Below are 25113 nucleotides of genomic sequence, written 5' to 3' on the forward strand. Positions count from 1 at the left end.
TTATTTCAGACTTTTGTCATATCTTTTCTTCTGAAATACATCCATATATATTCATTTTTGGACTTAAAATCCTTAAAATGAGACAATCTGAGAAGTGCTTACGGGATATAAAGGAACACAGATAAAGTCTGGAACCTGGAGCTGTATAACAGAAACATATTAACTTGCAGATCTTAATTGTTTGGTAACGATGGTAATTACGGTTAGGACCTGATTTAAGAATAAAAGCCATTGCAGATGAACAGTTCTTAAGTCAATGTTCTTATCCTAACTTAAGATAGGTACCATGGCTGTGGCTCAGTGGTAGAGCAGTTACTTGCCAATTGGAAGGTTGGTGGTTCAATCCTTGGCCCTGCTGTCCCATGTCAAAGTGTCCCGAGTTGTCCCTGATGCTGTGCATTGGAGTGTAAATGTGTGTGAATGATTATCTGATGAGCAGGTGGCACCTTGTACAGCAGCCTCAGCCACAGTGTATGAATGTGTGTGAATGGTGAATGGTTCCTGGAACATGTAAAAGCGCTTTGAGTAGTTGTTCAGACTAGAAAAGTGCTATATAAGAACAGTCCATTTACACAAGCATCCTCACCTCCCAAAATCTTAAATAAACTCCTAACTTTGGGATAACCGTGGAACTGTCCTAACTTTCTCTTTTCCACCAGGTAGTGTTTGCTAACTTGTTTAATCCATATGGCTGCTTTTACACAATGGCTGATGGTAGACCCGAACAATGTGTTTGATGTCAAAACGCTCATTAGTAGATATAGGCTACCCGGGCCATGATGCTGCAGTTAGCCAAGCAACTGTGACTAGCTTGGGAGAGGCCAACCCGGCGACATAGGGCTCTTCTGGTTGTGGTGCAACTTACAAATGCCTGTTGTTGTTTTTGTTCCATTTCTTGCATGTTTCATTAAGAGAAACAACGGTTACAAAGTTGTTTCTCGATGACAAAAGAAGCATCGGTTGCTAGGTAACTAGTCTAACATTGCCAGACCTTCCTCCACAGCGCTGCAGAGGAAGGTCTGGCTAGTCAACACAGCATTCCGGGATGGGAGAAAAACACGCTCTCGTTTTTTGGCATTTCTTTAAACCAATCACAATCGTCTTGGGCAGACACAGCAACGGTGCCGCTGCAAAATAGCCTCGGGAAGAAACTTGTTCTGGTAGAATGTGTGTACGTTCAAAAGTTGTTTTAGTCGTGCAACAGAAAACTCAGATTGGACAGATAGTCTAGCTAGCTGTCTGGATATACCCTTCAGAGATCTGAGTAGTAGTTAACCATAGTCCTCATAAAACCACCAGAGTTTAGAATGCCAACAGGTAACAGACATCTGGCCGAAAATTAGGGACATCCGGTGGAATTTCCGACGGCACCTGAACAATCCTGGAAATTAAACGTTATAGACTACTAGGTAATATAACCAATGTTGGATTGAGTATTTAGAATTTCCTAACCTAAAATAAGATAGGGTAAAGTAAGATAAGATAGGATTCCTAAAGTTGGTTAAGATTTGCTTCTGTCATGCCAAATAAAGGCAAAGTCCTATCTTATACTCTATATCTTAACTTAAGACTTGAAATTGGAAGTTTCTGTAATACGGCCCCAGGGCTCTAACTGGCATTCTACTGTATAAGCAGTATGGACAGAACTTTTTCTGTCTTACTCAAATCTGTGACATTTTCTCTAAACCTCTTCTGTCCCCTTGAGGCAACAGTGGCCCATAATGGATAGAAAATAATTAAGCCACATTTCCCATAACTGAGAGGAGTAAGCAAGCCAAACAGAGCTGGTGTCTGCCAGAAAAAGAAAGAAAGTGTTTGTTTGGCTCAGACCTTGTCTACTCTGTGGCCTTCTTTATGAGACCACGTTTGTTAATCAGTCGCATTTCTGGACAGTAAGCTAAGTGTTGAATGAGAATTTGCAACAGGGGAAACATCTGTGGGTGTTTTTAACTGTTCAATGGTGGATAGTGTTTCTCTGTTGTGGCTTCACTAGGGATCAGGGGATGAAAGGTTGGTGGACGTTTGGAGTGATTTCTGTTGTTACCCTGAGCAGGATTTAATTATCATCATCATCTTCACAGTGTATATGATTTATAGTCTTAAAATGTGTTAATTAATACTCTGACATTTACAAGACAGTAAATCTCAGATGGAGGACATTATTCGTCCTCCTCTCTGTTTGTACAAATAACCCAGCAGCCAACGTTCTTTAAGTGGGAGAAGTTCGGATGTGCTTCCTCTGAGTAAGCAGATTATTTATTTTTAGCTATCACCACCATTTTTGTGCCTTATCATTGCCATCCCTAAACAATAAATGCTTACAAATCAGATTAAATCTTGAGGTCCATCTGTTCCCTACATTTTGAAATTAAAAAATTTCACCAAAAAATGCCTGTTCTTTGTAAGACACTGCCAGTTCATGACATTTGATATGCTGTCTTTCAGGTTTTTTTCTGTTCACACATTACTCTGCTTCAAAGTGTATAGATGGCTCATATTGAATTCATAAGCCAGTCATGCAGGAAAACGGAGCACATTCCTGTGATTTACTTTCAAATGGAAAATGAACAAAGACGGTTATGCCACTATATTTGTGGTTCTGCTGGATCCAGAGATATCACTGTTTGTATAATATCTTTCTTATAGGTGTCCTTAACCTTTGCGGACGGCTTATTGACTCTCACTAACCTTGCAGGGAGCTGCTGGAGGACAGGAGATGATGAGCGTGCTCAGTGTATGGAAAAAGGCCTATGTGGAGGTTTTTTTCCCGCCCCCACCCTGCCCTTGCCGAGCGACACCTCTACCAACGCTTTGCATGACCTTTGCCTTCTAATCTCTGTTACCATAGTGAAGCCCACAATGTTGTAAAAAAGAAAACACACACAATAGACATATGATACTGTAGCACAGTCTTCCTTTGATGTACTTCCAGCAGGTACTGCATAATGCTGTTTAAGATAGAGGTTAAAAGAAACGGTGGGATCGCAAATGTTAGATGATCCTTGCAAATTGTCAATTTTGTGTAAACTTTAATTTTCACGGTCCCCAATCCTGGCATGCGAGGAACCCTCTCTGGCTGTGCATGCCTCTACAACTTTTAGTATTACCGTCCTCTGACCACTAGGGGAACATTTGCTCTTAAATAGTTGCCTATACTGCTCCAATCCTAAGATTTCTGTAAAAGTAAATAAGTACTGGTAGTTTAACATCACACCAAATACATCACTGCCAGGTGTAGCAGTTAAGTCATCTGGAGCTGGGTGTAGGATCACAATACAAAATCTGCCGACAGTGGCGGTTCTACATTGAATTACACCCTGGGCGAGACTCCCTTCAATTTGCCAATTCCCCACACAGTGAAATGATAGATAATAGAAAACTGCTTTGCGGGCGCAGAGGAATTGTTTTTTTAAGTGCTCAATCATTTATTTTTAAATGACATCTTTTACCACCAGATGTATATTTTTAAATCTTACCAAATTGCATAATACAGCTGATTCCACACATTGAACCAGAACAATTCCTATTGTTGCTCATGCATGTCCTTAATAGTGTTCAATAAAAGGCATATAACCTTTGCTACGCTTCAGAGAGCAAGGTTGCACACAGGTGACCGTTCCATTTGGCTTCATATTCTCATAGGGCCTGTCTGACACCTTTCTTTTGTGATTGATGATGATGTTTAAAGTAAAAATGATAATCCGCCAAAGATCAGGACAAGGCTCACCGTTAGTGGAGGAAAAGCTTGTTCAGAAAGTTTTCTTTTTCAAACAGTTTTGGTAAACAATTTGTCACTGATACATTTATTACACCTCATACAACGTCCCTTCAATACATCTAAACAGGATTTTAGTTTGTAAGGTGCGTTTTGCTTTTTGGTTAAAGTGAGCAGTGAGCAATTATAACTGTGTTTATGGAAATCATTTCAAGTCTGTGTAATTGGGCTTAGAGCTTCAAATCTATTTTTTTTTTTACTGTTGAATCCAATGAGAAACATGCACAGACCAAGACAAAAAACAACAACGCTCTAGATCAGGGGTCGGCAACCTTAGGCACGCGTGCCACCATGGGCACGCGGGACCTTAACCAATGGCACGCTGGATGCATTATATATGGATGCATTATAAGACCAAAACAAATACATGTGGCTACTTAATATGCACGTGAATGATGCATTTGTTATGTTCGTGTTCTTCATTCTTGATAATGATGCTGGTTGTGTTATTATTTTGCCACAGCATCGTTTCATTGAAAATGAGGCATACAGGACCTGCTTCTCAGTCCATTCATCATTAAAGCTGGGCTTTTCCACGTCAACTTTTCGCTTCAGGCTCTTTGACAGTGATATTTTTGTCAGCCCATTTTCCACCAATCAGGACGCTGCATACTAAAACCATGTTTCCATAATCATAATAATAATATACAATAATAATAATTACAAAGTCCTGATTATGAGAAATAAATGTTATCGAATGTTGCTATGGAATAAAATTACAGATTCCCTGGATATTACATTTTGATGTGAGGTCATAATTAAACTTAATGTTGACACGGCACACTAATAAACAAGAAATTACGAAAAGGGCACTTCATATCAAAAAGGTTGCCGACCCCTACTCTAGATATTGAAGGATTGATAATTTCCTGTTATGCTCCGCAATGGACAAGGTAGAGTTAACCATGAGTCACATCAAACAGAACCTATTTTATCACTACTGCAGATGCAACGCTATCTTCCTCTGACTGGATGCCGAATCCAGAGAATGGGGTCTTGATGGTGGTGGTTTTAACTTGGAGGAGACTGGGGAGGGGTCAAAACAAGACAGAGCTGTCGAAACACTGAGAGCCATCCTTCACGTCTGACTGTAGTGGTTAAAGGGCAGCCAGGCTCTTAAAGAAACCATTAGCATTTAGATTTGAGACGCTTCCCCCCCCCCCGCCAACAGAGCAACGGGGAGTGGTAGCGTCACACCTAAGACTTTTCTTTGCCTTGAGTGGGCCCAAGTGGCAGCTCTGTTGCCCTGATCAATCTCTCAATATGCCTAAATTGCTTTGGATGACCTCCTTGTGAAGAGACAGGATTGGCCATACGGATGCTACTCCAATCAATAGCAGATGCTATCATGGCTCATCAACAATGAAGTGTTTTTAATGGAGGTCAGGGCACGGAAGATGTAATTCATTTTAATTTGTAAATTGTGGCATGACAAAATTCTAATCAGGGCACTTTGCTATCACATATGCATACTTCTGACTCCCTCGCTTTGTGTCTTGCTCTAGCTCCTTCTTTTTGGCCTCATTTGCATTCATGTCCGTCTGTGAATCCACACAGGACTGGGAAACATGAATGTATACATGACGTATATTAAATATCACTCAGCATTGAGTATCGCTCAGTTTTTAATGTTGAGCATTTCATTCTTTTTATTATTTTTTATTTTTTTGCAAGGTGTATCATCGTTAGCCAGGACAAACTTTTGCTCAGAAACACACCCCTTGCACATGTTCCACCTCATTAAGGAAAGATCGAAAAGATTACAAATATGACATGTGCAATTCATTATCTTAATTAATTCACTGTCTTCTGTCAGAGACAGGCAGGGCGGCTCTGTCATTTAGGAAACCATTTTTCTGTTGGGGATGTTCAGAGGAAGCAGGGTGCTGTGTTGTTTGCCCAGATTAGTGTAAGAGGTGAGCCTTTTTCTATCTCTCCTTCCATTTCAGCTAAATTTGCCTCAGCCACAGTAATATGCACCACGGGATCTCTCCCACCACCCCCACCCCGTGAGAGGAAATGCAATTGGAATGGGATGCAGCCGTCCGTTGTGATTGTGTGCAGATGAACCTGTCTGCCCTTGCACCCGGTGCATGAGTGAGGCCATGCAATGCACATCGTCTGTTAAGGCTTTCAGTGCAGCAGAGAAGAGGGTAGGTCCGGGGGGGTCACTGTCTTCACACAAGGCAGCACGCTTGCTGAGCTGTGACCAATGCAATGGGTAGAGAAGATCGCCACACCATTTCAAATGGATTATGCTCCCTTTCAACTTAGAGGGAAATTGGCAAAAGCCTCCTTTCATTGTTGGAATAAACAAGGAATAGGCCGCTGTCATTACAGAAATATTCAAGTCAAGGATACTGTCAGTAAAAAAAAAAAGCTGTGCTTTGTGCGCTATGAAAGGGCCTTGACGAAAGTCCAATTGTGAGGAAGTTAGGAGGGTTTGGGCTGAAACGTTCTGTTCAAGGTCTGTTGCACCTCCTCCTTCGATTGTAGAACAGAAATCTATGAGTGAATAATGGAAAATAATTATTGACGAGAGGCAACGGTATAGTGCTTTACGGGGAAAAAAGGAAGCTTCAGAAGCAAGCAGCATCAACCCCCGTCTTCACTCTCGAGTGTCCCCATTGATTTATCTGGACTCTATTTTTAGTTGCACATGGAACAGTAATGGATTCATGGGAATTAACAATGATTCATGTGAAGCTAATATCAGAGATTTCAGAGGCTTGATTAATGCTTGAGGAATTCAGCGCTTCAACTCCCAAATTATTCATAATATTTCTCCCACTGCATAAACACAGAACCTTGTAGCTTGTTAAAGGAGCAGGTGTGTTTGTACTGTAAGAACATCTAATGGGTTGCAATTAATAGCATTAACTTTTTCCCTTCATGGTCCAGCTGATAATGTTTTCGGTTATCTGTTATCAAAACAACAACACCTTACCCCCTATCCAGCCATGCAGATGATTTTGGTTTTTCTTTGCCGATGTTCTCAGACGCTGACATTTCTGTCACTACCCCGATGGAAATGAATAGAATTTTGTATGTGGTGTTCAAACCCAACCTCTTACTTCTATTCAGAGTACAAAGTTATTCACCTGTTACATAATCTGTCTCTGGCCCTGGTTCCAGACTTCACCATCACTTTCCTCATCCTCAGTTTATCAACGTTTTAAATAGGTCTAATGTTACAGGATTGGTAGGCGGGATAAAAAAATAGGCAAGAGCCAGAAAAATGACAATGGAAAAATTGCAAAGAAGCGAAAAGCATACATGAGATTGGCACAGCCGTGCAGTTAATAAGTTGACTTGTCAGAAGAAAAAAAAACAACACTTAAATTTGCATATTTAAAAAATAAAAGTGAACTGTTCCTTTCATTTGCTATTGCAGCTACGTTGTTTACGGTAAATAGCGTTAACAGGGCGGGTACATAACACGCTGCTGATCGGTTAGGGCAAAATAACAACCCGTCCCAAACTGTAAAAATAATGTAACACTGAATAATAAAGTGAAATAAAATTGGAAATGCAGTCTGATTGTCAGGCTACGTTCATACAGCATCATCTATTGGTCTGCGATTGAGTTTAGATTAAATGTGATGGTTTTGCTTCGCTGGACGAAGAGTAGTTCTACACGTATGATGACGTGTGTGATGTTGTAGTAGATTTTAATATATTTGACTGGTCTGATTTTTTTGTATCATCTAATCATCTAAACTAAACATTGAAGGCTTGCAGTTGTGAAGTCATGTGTGGGGTCAACCATACGAATAGCTAGTGTGGTGCTATTTTGAGCCTCTCTAGTGGTATAGAAATAGCGATTTCTTTTTGCTTTACCCATGCCCCGACGAATAGCTTTCTAAGCTAATCAGTGGTTTGCGGTAGCTTGTTTCAAGCTAGAGACACATTCGATTAACATGAAAACATATCCCAGAGAACGGTCGACTCGGTAATCATGTGTTATTAACCCCTAGGTTCATTTTGAAGGTATTTGGAGTCTTTGGATTACTTATGTGCACAAAGCTTTACCTAATAATAATTGAAATAAATTAAAAAACAACACTGTCCCAGTTGCTCTAACTAATCCACAGACCTCACTGTGCATAGTTTTCTGTGGTACAGTTTTGTACAGAGGAAACAATCCACACTTAGGTATCAAGCATGTTAATTTGAATCAGTGTCTTGAATACAGTCAGTGGAAGAAGTAAATTCAGATTGTTGTGAAAAGAGAAAAGAGTGTTTGCACACCGTATGCAAGATTTGATAGCGTGTGTTCGGGTGTGTAATGTAAGATTAATTTGAAAGTGTGTGTTTTGGCTTGGCTTGGCATTCTGCTTTACTGTCTCTGATGCGGTCTGGTGGGTGCAGTGGGGATGACGATGGCGGCCGTGGCGGTGACCCATGCCTTTGTTAGGACAGCACAGACACCAGTTCTTCTCGCAGACTTGTATTTTATACTGCTGTCTTCTACTAGTTGGTAGCCCTCGCCTCACAACATTGACCTTACCTCAGAACTCCAGATAGCATTGTGTTGTTGTTGTTGTTGTCGACAAGATCAATGAAGCACAAAAAGCTTAGTGTTAGTTTATGAAAGGAATTATGAAACGGTGCACATGAGTTTAGTCTCCCAAGCGAGACTTTTCTTATAACAACTCTGCAGTGTCTGGCAGAGAAGAATTCAGGTCTCCTGTTGAGTCAATATGTTTCCTCTCTGAGGTTTGTTGGCAAAATTTCTGAAGAGAAATACTTCACTTGGTGTCTCTTACCATTAATGTCTCATCCAATCAACTACCTTGTTACATTTTCCAATGACTGATACCCACTTCAGTTTGACCCACTGTATTTATGTTCCAGTAGGAAGAATGTTGGCATCAACACAAAGCATAAAACTGGCTTTTGACTGATTAGGATGCTGTAGGTGTATACAACAATGGGTGTGACCAGTCAACCATGTCTCCTAGAAATTATGTTCGTATACAACTAATTTGCAAGAGCAAATACATTTTGAGCGAAAGTTAATGCAGACTGGATTATGTTATCCGGATTATGGATTAATTTATTGAGGAAAAGTTGTTAATTAACATATCTGGCAAGTCGCAAAAATATTGATATTGAACGTTTCAGTAAAATGTTCTCTGACATACAGTATACAGTATTGTATCTCTGAATTATATATCTATGTAATCAGAACCTGCTTTATATTAGAATATGGACATTAAAATGCTGTTTAAAGGAGCAGTGTGTAGGATTTAGGAGGATCTATTGGTAGAAATGGAATATAATATTTATAATTATGTTTTCATTAATGTATAATCACCTGAAACTAAGATTTGTTGTGTTTTCGTTAGCTTAGTATGAGCCCTTCATATCAATGCCAGCATAACCTCTTCCACAGAGCCCACCATGTTGCACCGCCATGTTTCTACAGTAGCCCAGAATGGACAAACCAAACACCGGCCCTAGAGAAGGCCTTTTTGCGCTTTTACGTTACCTGAGGGCCAGCGTAGGTTCTTCTACAACGTTCAAATGTCTTTTGACCCTAAAAAAATAATCAAATCTTTCCTCATTCGGGCAGCACACTTACTGGATATTTCTTATCTAAACTTTTTTTCAATACTTTACTACTGACTTCAGCACTGAGAAATAACTGAAAATAAAGAAAAGACAACAACAACGCTTACATGTGCAGTATAAAAGCTGCCTGTGGGTAAAAAGAGACAGCCTGTACGAGATTCAGTGTTAAGGATGTGAGATGTCAGCGAGTTCAAGTCTAGGTTATGTAATATCTTGTTGCCTTAAACGTACCTCAGACACTAACAGTGATACTTGTGTTAGTCATTGTGCTTCAGCGACTTTATCTGAACTTTTCTGAACACAACCAGAGCCGATGAATCGGACAGCTCCGTGCATTGCACTGAGAAGAAGCAAAGCAACATTTTGATACATCACGAATGTATGTGGAAAAAAAATCTGAAGTTACTCAAAAAAGAGAGATTTTCAAAAGATTTAGAAGATTTTTTTAGTTTTACTAACTGAACTATGCTCCAATAAACTACCTGTGTGAGCTGCTTTTTTCTCCCAAATAGCTAAAAAATACTTCACACAACCCTTTCATATCCGAAATGTTTTTTTCATTACTTCAAAATCTTGTAAATTGGACTCAAATGCCCTCAATGAATGATCCATGAACTCAACTTGAATATTTGAAAAGCAGCATGCACACTCTTGCCATGCATTCCAATCCAATGTTGTTTTATTTACAGGACTTATTGTGGGCTTTGATGTTACCAATCAAAAAATGTCAAAGCATTAAAAAAATACTGTTAGAACACCGTAATTACATCCTGTTACATTTAGATCCCAGCTTGCATTGGTTCAGGGGAGGGGTTTACCCTGGACAGACTCAGGACTTTCTTGCTACAAGGCCACATTATTAAGCACTGATCCACTGTGCTGTTTAAAAAACTCATCCAACCCAAACCTTCTGCCCAGAAGAAAATGTATGAGACTTTGTAACAAACTGAGGCTCTTGTCGGAGCAGCTGTTTCTTTCTGTGAGTCACTTTCTCATTGTGAGTGTCAGAGTTCATTTTTCACGTGTTGTCAGGAAGGCAGCTTTTTGCCACTTTCACTGTGAACTATAAACACATAGACGAGCTCGTCAAAAAAGGATCAACAATGCTTCTCTTTGTGAATAAAAGGCCAAGAGGAAACATCAGATGAGGAGCTGCAGTTACACACGTCTATGCAACTGCTTGTAGTTGTTTCACATAATTCAGCTGAGGACTAATCGACGAGGCATTTACAATCCCATTCTTTTACAGGTGTGATGTGTGTACGCTTGTTTTATAGGAGCATATCTGATCCTGTATTCTGTGAACAAATAATAGTGTTAATAATAATACAATTAATTCAAACAGTCTAATACTGATCTACGTCAGTCTTTACATACTGTACTTGTATTGTACTAGTTTGTGCTAAGTAAATATTCATTTGTTCTGGTAGAGCATGATCACAAAAAAATATATCAAAGTACATCTATATGATTTATAGAATTTCTGTAGGAAGTGACAATGCTGGTAAAATCATTATGGAGTTCCTCAAGGATCTGGCATAGGATATTATTTTTTTTAATGTGTGTGTTTTATTTCAGCCCAAAATGGCTTGTGATCAAATGTGCCACCATTTTAGTTATACTGCAAGTGATGCAAAATAATGTTATCCACTACCTGTTAAATCCCCCCCCCCGAGATGCTTTTAAAAGGGTAGGGTTGCTGCCAGTACCCAGTACATGTTAGAGTGGAGCAGTTCAAGTTGAATCATATGTATAATGTTATAAATGGCTCAGCTCCCAAATATCTACATTCCCATATAAAAATGGTTCATACACAGCATAATCACAATACTAGGGCCAGTGTCTGTTCTTGTAAAGTGCCCAGAGTTAACAATGCAGCTAGAAATTCTTTTTTTTATACAGGTATAACATTGTGGAATAATCTGCCGCTTTCCCTCAAAATTGTAAATACCAGGGGGGCTTTTAGACACAAAGTAAAGGTATTTTTATGGAATAGAGTAGCCAATATCTTTTAGTTTTTTATGTTTTTATGTGATTTATGATTCTCTGATTTTAGAATGCTTTCAAAACTTGGATGATCTGTATTATATGTTATTGTCTTTGACCTGAAATAGGTCTTCATTATGTGTTGCATGTTTTAACACCAAAGACTATGTTGGAAATAAGTGTTTACACTTTAACATGCTATCCTTAGGATTATGTTGTTTGTGAAATCCAAAATAAATCAAATCAAATCAAAATTCTTTATTGTAGTATTGTAAGTAAATGTGACCTGTTTGTGTGCATTGCCATCACTAGCTGCTAGGATATGCAGCTAGACAGGAAATTTAATTTGCTTCTTTCACTTTTACTTTTTGCCCCAAATTGAGTCTATAAGGTCAACCTTGTACTTTTTTATATGTCTTGTAGTGGTGCTAACATGCTTCATAACCCAAAGGTATTAGTTTAGAGATGTTTCTGTTTTGTAATTCTGAAAACGGTAAATCAGAGAAGCGTATTGGGAGTGGTAAAGAGCCTGGAGCTAAGTTCTAGGGGAAAAGTCCTTCACTATAGTTACAAGGATGTTGGTTTGTTGAAATTATAGAGTGGAATTTATTTGACTTTGGCTTGTTAAAGTGATTCTGACTTTGATTATTTTTTACGTGAAACACTGTGGCCACTAAAGAATTGGGGAGATTTTTTTCAGCTCGATAATTTCGTGGAACATTTTGACAATATTGCAGGTATTAGCTGCAATAATTTTTTTGTGATCGCAAGACTGCAAATTCCTTGAGGGACGGACTGTGCTGTTAATACCTTTATTGCTTCTCATTAAAACTGTTGGTTCATTAGTTGAACAACACCAAACATATTTCTAGATATGAGAAACTAAAACAAATTATATTCATCAACATATCCCCCGAACCTACAAAAGTGTTTCAACACCTGAGAGAATATTAAAAGTGTTCTGCCAGTCTCTGGCCATGTAATGTGATATGAAAGATGGGCAGAAAGTAGGGAGGAGCGGAGGCCACCTTCTCATCACCTGGTCACCCAGACCGGCAGACAGAGCGCTGGCCGTCTGTCCACTCGTCTGATTTCCATCCCCTTGGCACACTGGGTAATAGAGATCAGTAATTGGGTGCTATAAATCCTGGCAGAGGACAAGGTGGGTCAGAACAGGCTGATTACTTAGGCATTACAGTCAATCTAAGCAAGTCCTTGAATTGAAAGATTTGGTGAGGTGGATTCTCATTATCGGGCTCGGTGCATGTATGCATTTGTGTGAAAGAGTAAGGGCCAAGGTCCCCTTTCCCATCCCCTGTTGTAGGATGACATTATGCAGTGCTCCAATGCCCTCAACCGTGCAGACTCGTAAACATCACAACTAATTTATTTTCCTCATCCCCTCACAGTTTTATAAGAATGTTTTCAGAATCGTCAGAGAGCGGTCGTGGGGGACCGCCTGGAGTTTTAAGACCTCTCTGCTCGAGCGGGCTCCTCGGTGCGTTAAGGACCTCTGCCTGGGTGACACATTCACGGCAGGTTCATAGTTAGGCCACAGGACGGTCTTCGGTTTCAATCTGCAACAGGCGTGCAACCAGGACTCTCGCCATCTGCCTTCATCATCCCTCAGCTTCTGTTTCACAGAATGGTGTTTATCTTTCAGTGTAGCCAGAAAACAAGCTCTCGAGGTGATTAGCTCTGTCATTTGACATGGAGCAGATTGATGGCTATATGGTGAAATGCACCTTTCTGTTATTTTTCATCTCAGGGCCTATGAGCTTAATCCATTTTAAGCTTCTCAGTAAGAAAAAGAGTCTATGGAAGGTGAATTAGAGTGTAAAGCCGATAGTCTTTCTCAGCATTCTCTCCAGCTGAGGGTGTGACTTACTGGATTATGGGAACAGTAGTTTCTGCTCCAACCCCCCTTAAGTTCTCTGATGGGGCTTTTATATTTTTGCCTGTTTTGATACAGTTTTTTTGTATCGAGACCGCATCGACATATTCTGACTGTGAATTTCTTCATCACAAGTTCTCTTGCTCCTCTGTGCCATCAGCTCCCCACCAAAAAAGTCTTTTATTCACAGTCTTCAAAGTCATTTGTCTGAAAAAAATAAAATCAGCAGAAGCCTGAAATTGTAAAATCACATTATGAATAGTGATATGGCTGGCATCCAAAATATGGGCTAAATGAGCAAATGTGATAAATTATCTCAGTATACGTTTGGAGATGTAGAAGAAAAAAAAAAGTAAGAGAAAAAGATATATGACAAAATTATGCTGTGGCATCAGTGCAAACCCCTGCAGTGTGAAGTGTTCCCAATCAGAAAAGCACTCATGCTACCATCATCTCTCGACTCCTATAACAGCATGCTACTTCACTTAGCAGCCTCCATTTGGGATGCAGCACAAATACTGTTTTAGCGCTTTTATCTTAATGCACTGCAACACCCTGTAGCACTACAGGCATGATTATTGTACAGAGATAGGACGACTTGCATTTAAGCAAGACGTATTTAGACAGGAACTTAGCACCAACCTAACAACTCAAGGGCAGATGGCTGTGCGATAGTCATTGCTCATTCGGTTCATTTTTTGTAAATGGACTCTTTCCATATATTTTAATATAACACTAATTCCTTGCATTGTTATCCCAGTTTAAACCATAATGTCCTACTGAGTGTGTTTACTGTTTTGGAGAGCAATTTATCTGCCAGATACCAAACTGTTGTCACTTTAACCATCTGCTGGCTGGTTTGGCTTTGAAATACTGAAGGAAAAAAAAAAGCAGCTGAAGGTTAGAGGGATCACAGTGAGGTTGGGTTGCTAATTTCCATTTTTGTGATGGGAGCTGAGCGACATATGGCTGCTGTCGGCTTTGTGGTGAAGCCAGGTGTGGAGCCGAGCCTCAGCAAAAGCCTCGCAGCCACACCCATCTGATAGCGCCTTCAACACGGAGGATAAAACGTCCGTCACCCTCGTCTCTGAGTGTGCTTGGACCCAATGTGACAGTGAGGCTTGTTCTCACAATTTCACTGATTTAATAGAGGCACGATGTCAGTGCTGACCTCATCCACTGATGTCTTCACAGCTAATGCCCTAACATGTGACATTGACACTCAGCAAGACAAACCATAAAGGAGGGAGATGGATTGACAGGGAGACTCATATGTCTCCCTCTGGATGGAGGAGAATGATGGACATTAGACAGGAAGACAGCAGTGTCAGAAAAAACAACAAAATCAAGCATAGCATACTTTATTTTGTCTCATAGTCATGTAATGTCACATTATGTCATGTTACTGTGGTGTGGGCAGGCATGTTTTAAGTTATTAATTATAAGAAGTATATTTTAGAAGTATAGTGCAGTAAGTTTTGCTATGCAAAGTGGTGATCATGTATTCTGTGGTCAGTTCATGTTATGCATGCTTATTATTTTAAATACTGAAATAATGAATAATGAAACTAGAACAAACAATTTATACAAATGTATTTAGATAAAAACAAATTTAAGAACCATGAAAAAAGCTGATGTCATCTTTGTACGTGTAGCATTGATTTATGTACTTGAGCAACGGAAGATGAGAGAGCAGTGATGACTTGATTAATACCATCGGTATCAAAACTGTATTATATAACTTTATTTATAACTTTAATTTACAGACTCAAGGTCCAGATAGAAAAGTACACATAACATATTACAAGATGGGTACATACAAACACACAAACATAAATACATACAGACATACTGACTGCCACATATTACATAAAGGGAACATACAAAACATACATACATACATACATACATACATACAGACATACAAATAGCTATGCACAATAATTAAAACTGGTACAGATGCGTGTTCCAGTGTTTCCAGAGTTGGGAGGTATATCTGATATCACTAAGTGCAGGGTTGGTTAAGGCAGTTACTTACTGTATGTCATTTTAGTATCAGATATCGATTTTGACAAGAAGATCAATACTTGCTGACTGTAAATAATGCAGTCTCCCCTCACTGAGTTTTGCCCAAAATACAGATTTGTCTTCTTCCATTTGCTGCTAAATTGTGACCACATGCTACAACACTGTAACCACCTACAGTCAAAGGAAAGATTACATGTCATACTCACCAGTCATCAGCCCCTAACAATGACGGTGAATATGTTGCATTCGTCAGAGTTAAAGGCAGGGCTGGTAATGTTGAAAAGCTAACAAGAATTGAAAGTAGCGTCTCCACACGCAGACATGCACGAGCACCACTGGATCGCTGCTTCATAGCAGAGTGGAGAAAGGACCGCAGTTTTACTTCATGGGCCCTATCTTGCACCCAGCACAGCGCAAAGCCCGACGCAAGTGTCTTTGCTATAGTTTAAGACCAATGCAGTTGTCAATTTCCCCGTCCAGCGCCCACGTCGTTTAAATAGCAAATGCACCTGCGCCCATGGGCGTGCTGGTCTTACAGGGAGGTGTGTTCAGGTGAATTCTTGGCGTATTGCTATCTTGAGGCAGCGTGAAGTGATCGCGCCATTGACCAACACAAACCTGGTCGAAAGTCAATAATGCAGCATTTTGTTGTTATAACAGCAAATTAGTCAAATGCGCCTGGGCTCGTGCACAGTAATAGGATTACCGCAACTACAGATGATGGATCTTTTTCGCTCCTTTTTCAGAGCCCATAAGTTATGTATTGCTGTCGGGGTGTAAAGGCCATTTCAAACAATATATAAAAAAGTGTATAATGGTAAAAAGTATCCAACCCTGCCTTTAATCAAGAAAAAAGTACACAGATCTGCAACCAAAGAGAAAGGAAGGAGAGGTCAAACACATTTTGTTACTGAAGGATGCTCTTCAGAAATGCAGACAGTTTTCAGGCTGCATACAGAGTGAAAAATGGCTGAAATTGCCTATTGTGACAGGCTATGCCAAAGGCAGCCTATAATGTCATCCACTTTTGAATTGTTATCCTATGTGATTCTAGGTGTATTAAACCAAATCAGAGTTGAAAGTACTTAATAATGAAAAGGATAATTATCAGCAATAACCTTCTCTGGTATTACTTGTTATCAGATCAAAATAAATAAAGTGTTTGGTATCATCTTTCCTTATGAGAGAGCAGTATTGTGGATGCAACACGTCGTCATACCTAAACGACAGAATAGGACAATTGCGAATGACTCCCCAAATTACATATACAGAACGGGCTGATATAGCATGATACGGCCATTTTAAAAACGTGACTATAACTCTTGAACGCTGTGGCAGATTTAATCGCGTGACTGTTCTATTCAACGCAACAGTCACAGTTTTAAACCTTTTAAACAAGTAATTAATGTAGGAAAGCTCTACCGACTGAGCTTTCCTGGCCACGTAAACCTCAGACTTTAACATCATGCTTCAGTCAAGCTACTGTGGTCAGAGCAGTCAGCAGAATACAAAGGAGAAGCACTTGTTTAATCAGGGATGTTTACCAGATTATGTGAAATAATCAGCCTTCAAAAAGGTGCTAGGACATGCTGGACCCAAATTGAAAAAATCCCCAGTGAAGTTTCTTGTTGCCATTCTGCTCCAAATTGAGCTGAAACTGAAAGTTTAAAGTAAAAAGTAATTGAAATAAGGGAAACCAACAGTGAACTGTAGGAACGTACAGTAGAACTGATTTGAAAATGTGGAACTAAAGTAACCTTGATGTGATCCTTCTCCTTGCTACGCTGCGTGTGTTTTATTATGTTTGTGTTGTATTATATTCTCTGTTCATACATAGCTGAACTCTGCTTAATGGACTAACCTTCCAAACTCACAGCAGCACAAACACAAAGAACCTGCTGTTTTTAAAATGATTGAGCCATGACTTGTCAGCGAGAATCTACTTTCGCCCTTGAATGCTAATTACGTGATGTTTATGCAGAGTCACGTACACACTCCCAAAGGATCTGGCAGGCTGGATTTCCAAACTCTTAAAACAAATCTTAACATGTTGTCAGCATAACAATGTCAATAAAAATGGCACTTCACTTTCTGTGTCAGCGAGGCATTTTTTATTCCCCCAATGGGAAAGGCTTCAATAAGATCTCTCCCTAGCATTCCGCATTATCTCAATCTGTGACACAATTTCTACAATCAGCCTGACAGCTGCCCTAAAACAAATTAAAATGTATGAACTGAAAATGCAAATGCAATCCAACTCATTTCAAAAAGTTTTCTGTTGTTTAAATGTTTGCTGTAGTCATTGTTCACACTGTGTGGGGCAAACCCAGAGGCATATTTTATTAATATTTAAAACTATTTTTATAGGCGAGATTCTGGCACAAAAGTTGCATAAAACGTTTGAAAGATCGTCGATACAGAGTTGAGTGCCTGAGTTTTGTAATAGTTGGTGATTGCTGGAGGCTCAGTTTTCTTTCCTTTCTGAGATTTGTAGCTTAGTGGTGATTTAATGAAATGAAGTTAGATTATTTAAAGTATAGTTTTATATTAGCTCTCAGTGTTTCCTCTAGAATTCGTTTCAGCAGCGGCGGCGGGAGTGGAAGGGGGGAGGTGTTGACTGTCAAAGGTTACCTTGAAACCATCCAGCAAATAGACGGTACCGTAGGGTGATTTAACGTCACCGCTCATTTTACACACAGTTTAACAACAAAACAAAACGCTAAGTAAACATTACTAGCTACGTTTTTCATGTTGGTTTTGAGCTGTATGCACAAAACCATCAATGCAACGTTAATATAGCGTGTCGGAGGAATACAGCGTCTCCTGCAGCAGGGAGTCAAAGGCAGAGGGGTAATGTTGAGAGACACTTTGGATCCATTAGCCTCTGCGCTAAGCTATTCAGCTGATAACGCTAACTCGTCCAATGTTCGACCCAGGTGAAAAAAGCTTCTGGGGGGGTGTTTGGCTCGAGGTCATGGTGCAAAGGACCCTAGGGTGAAATTACTCCGGACCATCACTTTAATGACTTTTCATAAACAGCTGAAGGAGCGACAGTGCGCGGTGTACATAGCGGAAACCCTGTTCGTGTGCGCCATTTCTGATACCGTGGCGGCAGAAATTTTACCGTGGCGGGCCGCCGCATCTCGAAAGATGGTTGAGGTTAGGTAACAGGTCGTCAGGCAGCCAGTCTCACAAGGGTTTTTCCTGGGTTTTTGCAAATCTAGGGTCACAATCTAGACATGACCCCAATAATGGTGGTGTTACTTGATAAATTAAAAAAGGTCATTTAGCAAAGCTTGGCTACTACATTTGGCAGACATGACTAAAAGGTACCAAAAAGACTTCTTTGAACTATAGACAGTACCTTTTCGGGCCAATCCACAAGCCAAGACACTATTAGACCCAGACAAAGATAAAAACTACTTTGCTAGGGTTTTTGTCTGGGCAAAATTATTCAACCATCCACGTGTGTATTAGCTTTGGATACCATAGCAATTTAGTATTGCTCTTCCATAATGTCAGGGAACTCACAAAAGAAAAAACACATCAGTCAAAATGGATGCAGCAGGGATATTCTGACTTTTAGTCCAAAATATTGGATCCTCCACTTCCCATAATGCATCTAAATAGCACCTCTTTGTCTGACCCCTTCTTGCCCACGTCTTTCAAACTTCATGGCCCCATTTCATTGTACCGTAGCTAGTACGTAACTGTATTGTTTTGAACTCATTTTCGAGTAATCTTGGCTTTTTCCTTGAACCTGAAATGAAAGTTAATATCTGAACCATTTGTAGCCCAAAACTAAATCTGAATTTCCCCTTAAAATCAAAAATCATTTGTCCAAACTATCATCTATACAAGCTTTCCATATTGCCCTGTGCAAATAACAACTTATGTGTAAATCCACCTGATGTGTCAACATCTAATCAGCCCAATTTGGGAATGAAATGAGGGGAAGACATGAGAGAAAAAGAAAGCCAAAGAAAAATGAAGTGGCGGGAGGGAGAGTGGGGAGAGTCACCGCCGCCCACCACTGCCTGGCCCTGACACCTTGTGAAGAGTGCTCATTCATCACGCGGCGCAGGGCTTGAGCCTCCGTAAATCACTGTGGATAAAGGACGCGCCATAAAGAATGGAATTGTGAAGGTAAGGGTTTTAAATCCCCCTAGATGATCCGAGATAAACACGGGGAGACTTTTGACAGTCCCTCGTTACCGCCATGAGCGAGAGGAGCTGTCACTGCTCCCTCCTTGCCTTTCATCTCTTGGTAACAGTCTGGCTGCTAATATCCTCAATTATCTCTGCAATATGTTGCTGGGAAAAGGGAAAGTTCCGAGGAGGCATTCACACAATTTAAAAGTTTTAATTTGACAGCTTGTGGTGTAATGATGACTTGTGATGAGGGTAGAGGGGGCCTACAGCCCACACGGAGTGTGTGACAAGTGATCGGACCGGACTCAGAATGAGTTTGTGGATGTCAAGCCTTTCTGGATCAGATGTCAGGAAACCAAATAGATGTTTCACAGGTTAATGCGGGAAGAAAAAAAAAATGCTCCAAGCTCCTAATTGTAAATGGCAGTGGCATTTCATTTGTTCATTTCTTTCACCTAAATACATTGAATTCTCCAGACGATACCTGTAACAGTGTCTCATGTTAATGTCTGTAACACCTCCGTGACATTTTTCCTCTCTTGTATCAAAGAGAAACACGTAATAAATCAGCATAGTGTTGCACAGTGCTTGGCTCTCTTTTTCTCTGAACAGACTATACTGTTCCTAAAAAAAAAAAAATCCATCCGTACGTGCAGGAGAAAGAATGGAGTGCATTTGCATAGACGGAGCAGCCGTCCGTCAGATAATGACGCCTAAGTCACAGTGCATGATGGAGACACAAAGGGCACGAGACTGTCGCATGAAGGTTGACTCTCAGGAAATATCCTCCCACCTATGTACCTCGGCAGGTAATTGTCTTTTCCCCCTCCTTTTTTCCTATCTGATATATATACATAGCTTCAACTTGGAGGATAAACCAATCGATCATTCCAAGTGTCTCAAGTAATAAGTGAAAGTGATAAATCGAGGCTTTGCACTCAGGTTTATGAAATATGCTCCGTCCTGCAGGTGTGGATGCATTATCTGGCAGTCAGTGTTCCTGGGCCTAGGTGCTGGTGTCAGAGCACGTAGGCAGCACTGTACTGCTAATAGGAGGATCCGCCTACGGTGGAAGTGCCTGCTCCATCAAGGGCTTTGTGCTGCAGTGCAATTAGTACACAAAATATTAACATAAGGATCAGACGTGGTGTTTCAACCAGGGCGCAACTTAAAAGTTCAAGGTAGTTCACATCAGCGTACAGTCGTTGTGATCTTCTTTCGCTGGAGTAATTGCCTCCGGTTCATTCAGCTTGACTCAGTATAAGGTGAAGTCAGTAGCCCCGGTGGCATAATGACGGAGTACACACTTTCTTGTTCACATTAACAGCTTTTGCTTGATAGATAAAAGTCCCAAATAATGGCTTCTGTGATGGAGTGAAACCAGGATAACAAATTGGCCCTTTGTGATAACAACCCCCCTGTGAGCTACCCGGGTGTGTGAGTAAAAGACAGACAGCTTTGAGGAGAGGCAGGTCTGCAGCAGCTTTGCGCCAGGGGAATAGCTCCATGCCCTACAGAAGGATGGATAGTGTAGATTTGTAATGGTTCCTCTGCTTTTGACAAAGTAACCTAACCCGCAACTTTTATCCTCATTGGCTAGAGTGAAAGGGCATTGGCAGAGCTGGCCGGAGATAAGTGAGGCCTGTCGCTCTGGCTGGTACGTTATAAATTGCAGCTACCTCAATCATGTGCGTGAGACAAGCGAGCTGTCTCCTGTGACAACCTCCTTTTGACTTGACACGCAAAAAAATAAATAAAAAATTGATACAAGGCGGAGAAGGAGGGATTGAAAAATAATGTGGGCTGAGCAGATGTGGGAGGGGATGTCTTCCTCCACAACTTTTATTTAACATTGCATAATGCAAGATTTTAATATTAAATTAAAATGCTGTACACGCTTTGTCTAAAAAAAAAAAAATAAATACAGGGCTGCAGGACAGAAGAGTGTCTAACACTTTTTAATTAAAGCCCCTTGGATTATCCTACATTTTTTTTCTCCAAATTTAGAAGTGGTATTCCTGCTCAGAGTGCTGGAAATATATCATCGTTTTAACTAACTAACTAACTAACTAACTAAAGTCAAGGTTAAATAATGCTTTCATTCATTCTTTTTTACCACCCACCAAGACTATAAAAGGGTTGAACCATTGAGTATGCAGTTAACTGGACCAAGGTAATGAAAAACAGAAGTTATATCTGTGTATCACAGCTACCGAAGGGTCAGTTCACCCATAACACAAAAATATTGAATTTACCCCAGCTGAGCAGATAGGTTTTCTTTTTACTAGTTGAGGTTTTGAGATGAGCCTCAAAAAATGTCATTTCTGCCACTCAAAAGAGTGAATATTGACATTTAGAAAACTCAACAGCACTATGTGTTTTTCCAGAAGCAATGTCCTAGTTCTTCTGAATAACATGAGACCTTTCATGAACAGTATAGCCGTTTGAACAGTTTTTGGAGGGGACTATTTATTCTGCTGAAAACAAAAAAGAAACTGAATTTGAAATTTGTTGGGGATCTCAAAACTAAATGCCATCACCTCACCCGTTGCATTGGGTGGTAACAGAATTCTCTGCAGCAGTGGCCGGTTAGCACAGTTGGTAGAGCAGGCGCACATACGTACAAGTTTACTCCTCGACGCAGAAGACGACCTGTGACAGTTTCATGCATGTCATCCCCCTCTCTCTCTCTCCCCTTTCATGTCTGAGCTCTCCTATCATTCGAAAGGCGGAAATGGCCAAATAAATAAAAAATAATTCTCTGCACCAGGTATTTGAAAAGCTGCAAAAAAATCAAACAGAACTGTTCTGCTCGGCTAGACAGATAGTGGTGATTTGGGTGAACTAACCCTCTCACAGGTGTTCTAATTAGACTCTTCCTCTGACTGTGTGGGCGTGTACAGACTGCAACTGACTGATTGAATCTTTTGTTTGTTTTTAGCACTTTTTGTCTTTCACTAAGCTGTTACATCCAATGCTGTACACTAAGTAGTAATGACTTCAACAGCAATGCCTCTAAAGGATCAGCTTGTCATCCATTTCTGCAGGTCAGTACCAGTATCAATGGACATGTTCTCTGTTGCTTAGTGCTGAAAATGGAGGAGTCTTCTGCTACGTGTCGTGTGAAAGAGATTACACAACCTCGACTGTGTGTTGTATGTGGGTGTTGCCGTGGACGAGCACAGTACTTTGTTGATCAAAGTCAATCTGAAATAGCGGAGATATTTAACAGAGGAGTTGGGCTGAGGAGATACAGTAGATGTTTCCTTTTTAACCCACACTCCTACTGAGTCTGTTCTTGCTCTGAAAAAAAAAAAGCCTTTTGACTTTTTGTTCTCGTTTTGACCGTATGCACAACACAAATCTCTTGTTATTGTAAACCCAAAAAGCCAGGCATTAGCTTTTTGGCTAAGTCTCAGACAAGGGTATTAATCACATGACCACAGTTGACTGAACTCTGCCTTGAAATATGAGACTCATTTCTCCTTCCTGGATAATCAACTTAGGGAGAAAAGAAAATCAGATATTTCACCTTGAAATGCTTCATAACTTGCTTGCGGGATTTTAAACTCGTCACGCTCATGCCCGATTATACTAGACTGAAAGAAAACTAATGAAATCAAAGCTGCGGTTGTGCAGCACAGCTTCTCTTAACACAAGCACACCACTCTGTGCCTGCCAACAAGCATATGAATAAATCTACATGAAAGCTCATATTAATTGAAATTGAAATGTTTTACTAGCGATGACAGCAGATGCCAAATTTTGGTCTAAACACTGTACATTGATCAATTCTGCCTACCAAACAAGGCCATGAATTAGTTTACCACACCATGTTCTTCCAAGGCTGCACGATATGAGCAAAATATCTATTATTTTGACTGATATTGCGATATGATTCACGATATTGGAAGGGAATGATAATTCTCATTTTCACTGATTGTGTGCTTTTTGCAAGGATTTAGTCTGTAGGATAAGATTTGTAGGCTGGGACGTCTTCTGCAGCACCACGATACTTCATTCAATATGGTTTGACATATTTTGCCTTTAAAAGATATTGCACCCCCCCCTGCGATTTGGATATTGCACAAGTCCATATTGTGATTTCGATAATATTGCGATAAATTGTGCAGCCTTCCTTCCAAGAGGATGCATCGTGGGAAGACCTGGGGGACAGTCATGTGCCTTTATATGAGTATAGCACAGCAGGTCATACATCTCTCTAAAACCAAACCTTACCCCTTCATTTAAGCTGGCGTACCCTGCCTACTTTAATTCATAAGCATTGCTTTTCTTAGCGGAGAGTCGAGTCAGACACGTACATGATGTGAGAAAATCCTTAAGAAATTTTGAATATTCTTATTATTGCACATTAAAGGAGGAAACACTACATAATTTACATCATCACCACAACTAGTGTCGGGGGTCTCAGTATTTCTTTGAATATTGCTCATTTGTTTAGTCTTTCTTTGTTTCACACATTATTTTAGTGGCACACACTATTTTATGCAAATGATCCACTCATCAGATGCTGAGTTTTAACACAATAGCACCGTGGCGAGGACAAAATATTGTTAAAGGACAACCTGGTTGCTAATTACGCAAAAGTATTAAGTCTATTAAGTATTAAGTATTAAAGCATCCAGTCTCCACTGACATCCAAATAAGATCCTCTCACTGTGTTCGCCACTTCTAACATCCATACCAATATAATACTACCTTATGAAGCAGAAAGAGGTTCTGTTGGTAATCTTTTTTTCTTTAGGTTTGTAGTTTCTCAGTTTCGGTTGGTCTTCTGTGGTTTAATGCACTCATTTCCTCACATGAAGAGGCAACCCACCCACATGTAGCTTGCTACATGGTGAAGATAATGAGTTCTGGATCTGGATTTTGTTGTAGTGGCAAAAGCTGGGAAACTGTGATTTCAATAATGCTGCCTTCAGATGTTTTGTTTACTTTGTTTATGAGAAGAGTCCATATGAACACCCCGCTAATTTGGTATTAACAACCTCGTAAGTGGAAATCTTCTAAAAGTTCACTAGTGGTGACGTGTTTTTGTTTTTAGAAATGGCAGAGGTCCTGGAAGTTCATTTTTTGTTAAAATAAAAGAAGTTAGAAGTTAAATTTATAGTAATTTTAGTCTTAGTCTTTTAGAAGTTTTCCTTTCTAATTTGACGTCTGAGGAAAATGTTGTTATTCCCAACGGCCTCATCTTTTCCCTCTGTCATTATGCCTTGGCATTTCCTGCGTTGTGATTCCTGCTCGCTAGCTTGCTAAATTGTTAGCCTTAGTTAGAGTCTGTTAGAGTTGTTGCCAAGCAGCGGCGGTCTCACAACTTAACCACTTAAACGCCAAGCATATCATGCACCTGACTTCCTGTGTCGTAACCTCAAGCTCACAATGTCCATTTGAAGGCAGCATGAGTCTGGTGTTGTGCTCATTGTCCGCTGAGACTCACCAATCAGAGCTTTATAGCTATGATTTAGAATGAGGGTGATCATCTTCTTGTACTTCTTGTTACAGAACAATTTCCTCAAAAATGGAGACAAGCGTGGATGACATCTGCGCAGTATAGGTTGGTGTAAGTCCACTCACAAAAATAACAACTTTAAAATTGTCATATTTCTTCAGTCACTCATAGCAAACGCTACCAATATTGACAGGATGAATACATTGGTCACTACTAAGTCAGAAAATAGTA

Source organism: Perca flavescens, chromosome 15 (assembly GCF_004354835.1).
Source record: "Perca flavescens isolate YP-PL-M2 chromosome 15, PFLA_1.0, whole genome shotgun sequence".
Lineage (NCBI taxonomy): Eukaryota > Metazoa > Chordata > Actinopteri > Perciformes > Percidae > Perca > Perca flavescens.